The following is a 5310-nucleotide window of genomic DNA, read 5'->3' as shown; positions in this document are numbered from 1 at the left end:
TACACCATTCACACACACCATTCACACACACCATTCACACACACCATTCACACACACCATTCACACACACCATTCACACACCCGCAGCTGAGAGAAAACAGCAGAAAACCCAGAGAAACTCGGTGTTGGAGGAATTAAACCACCTCTCATGTTTCTCAGTTTCTGCACAGAGCAGAATGAAACCAGTCCCCTCTATAAACCTGTTGAAGTGTTTGGGTTCAAAGCTGTGTTCATCCCAAGGCACCTCATAAAAAAACACAAGGGGGCCCCTGACCCCACTTTGTAGGAGTAGGGGAGAGTGGGGTCAGATGTAACACTTGAGTGATGACTGAAGCTCCGCCCACGATTTAACCTCACAGATTTCCTTCACTTTGATCTGACTAAAGAGGGGCACTCAGTGAAAGAAGTTAAAACATTTAATCAACTTTACACAGGAATGGGGTAACAGAGAGCAGAAAAGTTGCAGAAAAAATAAAATATAGGATATAATTAAAGGTACAAAGATTTTTTTCTGAAAAAAAAAAAAAAAAAAAAAAAGATGAAATAAGTTATAAATTCAACTACTACAAAAAAACTTGGGTAGTGTGAGAATGATACTTCAAAAAAAAAAAAAAAAAAAAAAAAAAGCCGTAACTGATCCATAACTGTAGGTTATTTCCAAAATTTTATGGTATAAAAATACTTAAACTAATTAAATATTTTGTTAAAACATGATCATATTATATTCGCTTTCATTCAAATAATTTATGTTTTATTAATGCCAATTAATAATAAAATAAAATAAATTCAGTATCTCACTTCTACATATTATCTTTATATATAGTTTGGCTTTTTTCAGCTAATATTTAATATTTTTTAAAGGAACTTAAAGGAAGTTTGGTAATGCTAAATAAGATTAGTTAAGTTTTATAACTGAAAATTTATCTTTTTTTCTAAATTAATTAATTAAATCATTTTTTACTCTGCAACTTTGAAATTACTCAAAACAAACTATGGAAAAAATAGAGACAGCTTAAAAAAAAAAAAAAAAAAGAAGAAGAAAAGAAAAAAAAAAAGTTGGAAGTTGGTTTCTTATCCAACAACTGTCTGAGATTTAAGGTTAAAAAAAAAAACATTGAGGTAAAAAGAGGAGAGGTGAACTATAAAAAAACCCAGTATTTTATTTTTCAACAAATAATGAACTCAAAATCTCAAAGAAAAACACTTACCACATTTTCAAGCTAAAGAAAAAATACATATCAAATACCATTTATAAAAGAAATATCACTCAACTGTAAATTAAAAACAACAACAAAAAGGCAATAAATGTGGAAAATTGACCTGGTTTCAGAGACACTGTTGTAACTTTCAGTTAATACTCCCAAAGTTTCACTTCTGTAGGTCAGAGTAAAGTTATCAAGAAACACCATCATAATTTATTAGTAGTCAGGAACTTTACAAAATGTTGAAAGAGCAAAAAGTCCCATTTCCCCTTTTTTAACCCACATTTAGCCTCATTCTGTTTTTGAGGAACAGTCAGTGAATCTAAAAACAAACTGATTTTGTCAGCAATTAAACTTTCCTTCTTTTATTTTTGAAAGTATTTCTGATGTCAGTTAACTAAAATTTTGCTCTAAAGCAAACTCAAGAGGCCCGATTTCCATTTGTTTTTATTTTATCTGGTTAATTTTAGGTAATTTCTTTCTCAGATCTTAAACATCTATCAGCAAAGTTATAATCACTGATGAAAATTAAAGCATTTGATAAATCTTTGAACTGTTCCTGAAGATTTTTTTAATGAATTCATCATATTAATTTCTGTGTATTCATACAAGCTTGTATTCTATGTTTTACAGCCATAAGGCGTCTTATCTGAACACCGTCTTACACCTCTGTATGAAATCACAAAAACAAGCCAAGGCACACAGTATTCAGGAACTACAATGAGAAAGAAGTTAGAGCCAGAAATAGTCCATGACTAAGATGATGACATGTTTGTGAAAGGAAGTCGAGGTGTTGGATGATAAAGAGACTTAAAATTATGGAAAAAGACTCCTCTTTTATTTAAAACTTCATTATCATCCTCTGAAATTATCTTTCTTTCTTCAGACCAGGGGTCTACAACCTTCACTTTTATAGGATCCATTTTTCCTCAGCTCACCTGGATTAAAGATGATCCAAAGCCACAAAATCTACTTTCACAATAAAGACAATGTACTGTATAAAATTCTATACTTAGTCAAAATGTGGTAAATACTTATCTTAACTACAAGGTTGTAAATTTATGAAATTGTACACCTGAGGTCTTAATTTTTCTAAGTTTGATTTATTGATTTTATAAAAATTTCCCATGAATTTCAAAGGTTTTGAAATTTCATTTTTTATATAAAAAAGGGCAAAAAATTGAAAAAGGGTTTTAAATAAAAAAAAAATATATATATAAAAATGATAATAAATTTAGTAATTTCAAAAAATTTCAAGAATTTAAAAAAAAATGCAATTTAAATTTCAAAAAGTTAAATATAACAAATTTGCATTAAAAAAAGTTTAAAATAATAAAAAAAAAGCAAATAATACAAAAACAGATATTTAAAATATTTTTTTAAAAAATTTCAGCATTTTTTCAAAGAATACTTCGATTTGATACATACATTGATAAATTGCTCAATTTTTATTTATTTATTTTTTTTCTTCCCAGGGCTGTAAAACTTGAGGTTAGCCACAGGTTCATGGAAAGTTGGTGGGCTGTTGATGTTGTAGGAGGTGAAGTAGAGCGGTGGCAGGCTTTATGACAGATGGGATGAAGATTTAGTTCAACTAAATGTTAACACAGGATTTTATTTAGTGTCAGTGTCTTTAATCATAAAAACCCTCTGTAAGAAAAATAAAAACTTTTTATTTCAATAATGATTTTTTAAAGCTACAAGGAGCCACTGCAAAGGAGTCAAAGAGCCGCAGGTTGAAGACCCTTGGTTGTGATCCTGTGTGACTTTATTTCCCCTTGACACCACAAGATGGCCCTATAGGCATGTACGTGTGAGTGTGTGTCTCCCCCTCATGTGTTACAGGCTTAAGGACACAATCAGACTGTCAGCAGTGGGAGAAAAAAGCCTCAAATAAACGAGATCCCCTGTTTCTACTCCAGCCTGGCAGCTCTGGAGCTCTTATTTGTGAAATCCTGGTGAATTTGTGGCATTTGCTGCTGTTTGACATGCCTGGGTGTATTTTGCAGCATTGAAAAGGTCAGTTAAAATGTTAATGATGCACACATTTTGTTTGCATGAAGCTTCAGTGCAGTGGGAGCAGGTATTTGTGATTTTCTGTCAAAACGCCACTCACTCCTCAAGAGTCAACAACCCTGCTGACAAGGTACATCTCATTAATTTGGCTGGTTTAGTTTGGATGACTCACCGCCAGGGCGCATCTGATTTGTTTACTGCTCCGTCTCTGCGCTGGAAACATATCCTTCCCTGGAGTTAATACGGGAGGAAGATCTGCTCAGAGTAACATGGGAGATCAGCTGAATTAATACCAAGGTTTAAAATTGGCTCATCCGTCCTGCAGCATCATTAGTGAGTCAGTTGGAGTTTCATCTAATACTTTAAGTAAGTGTGAAGAGGGTGGATTGAATTATCCTCAGATGACATGGTATTAATTGCCATTCGCATGGATTTTTTAGTGTAATACATCCAAAAAAGTGAATTTCAGTCCACAGATTTCACCCAACTTGAAATGCAAGTCTGTTCTCCGCCTTCACAGACTACTTTTTTTTTCTCCTTCCCCTTGTGAAGTAAAACAGGAAAACACTAATCAGCTCATAACAAACCCACTCGCTTTGCCAGCGGTGCAGAATTCAGCAGTCTGCATGATTTTATCTCCAACATGTGCTGTCATGTCCCCCTGTTTGATTTCGCTGTAAAGTGTGACAGCGGCTGGATGTGCGTTGAGTCATTTTGTTGGAAGTGGAGACAGCCAGAATCATCTGTGACTCAACCATCAGATGAATTTTAAGAGCAGCAGCAGCAGGAGAAGGCGCCGTAAGGAGGAAATCTTCACCCACTGGGAATATAAGGCTCCAACGCTGAGAGAGATCAAACATGAGAGGGAAGTCGTCAGATAAAACCACAGAGCAGACCCCACATGGAAGACCACCTACATTTAAAAAAACACACTTTAATCAGATTTCTTCTCACTGACTTCACCTTAACTTCTTTACTGCAGTCCAAAGGTCACATATCAGCCAAACAGCACCAAACATGGAGGCTACTTAACAAAAACTGAAATCTTATCAACTTCTCAAGACCCCGCGACCACATATGCGGATTACATTTCATTTTTTTAATTGTTACAACCAATTCAGACCTCATTTTTGTCTCTAAATAACTTAAAACCAGACATTTTTAGGTGAATGTGACTCATATTAAGTCTAAAAACACATTTTCTACTTAAAATAAGACAAAAACACTTGATAAGATTTCTTTTTTTTTGCAGTGCAGGGACACTGCCCACATTATCTCTTGGTGAAATCACAACATTGCATCAATTCTAGTGGAAAAAAAAGGTATTTAAGTACAATAACACTAATGCAAAACAACTAATTTACAACAGAAATAATCAAACTTCCTATACAAAGACCATGTTTGGTTGTTATACTTATTAGTTCTTACTTATCCCAAATAGTAAGGTGAATTAAAAATTATACACCAGACAAAAGCTTGGGTCTTAAGAGGTTAAGTAAAAATTTTCTTATCAAACTTATATCATTTACTGAAAATAAACCTGAAAGGATTTTTTATTGCCAGGTACCTATGCCAGGTCCGTTGCATACTGAGAAATTTTCCTGGATCATTAGGACATCAAGGGATTTTTAGTTAACTGCAGCTTTTGCAAATTTTTTACTTGTGACTTCTACAGACTGAATTGCAGCCAAAATATTAGGCACTGCTAGTGTAGTTGCCTGTTTGGAAAACAGCCCGAAATCACTCCCTATTCACTATATAGTGCACTATACAGTGAATACGTCATTTTGTAGTACTGTCCAAAATCTGTAGTCCACTCAATGTATCCCACAATGCATTTTGAAAAGTAGTGTATTAGCGATGCTCACTAAATTAGCAATATATACCATCATGCATTTTGGTCCAAACAGAAGAAATGGCTGATTACATGATTAATGATTACTAATAGCATGAAACAACATTAAAAACTGTCAGAGAATAACACTTTGCTCCCTCTTCAACTGTCGGACGAGCCCGTCTCACAACACGGACGTTAGCCGTTAAACCGTTAAACCGTTCCACGCGGGTGATGCATTCACTGGACCTTGTAATT

The sequence above is a fragment of the Halichoeres trimaculatus genome, unplaced genomic scaffold (genome assembly GCF_033239565.1).
Source record: "Halichoeres trimaculatus isolate MK-OKI-2021-1 unplaced genomic scaffold, fHalTri1.1 fHalTri1_scaffold_23, whole genome shotgun sequence".
NCBI classification, from domain to species: domain Eukaryota; kingdom Metazoa; phylum Chordata; class Actinopteri; order Labriformes; family Labridae; genus Halichoeres; species Halichoeres trimaculatus.
The sequence above is the reverse complement of the archived record's forward strand: the minus strand, read 5'-3'. Positions refer to the sequence as shown.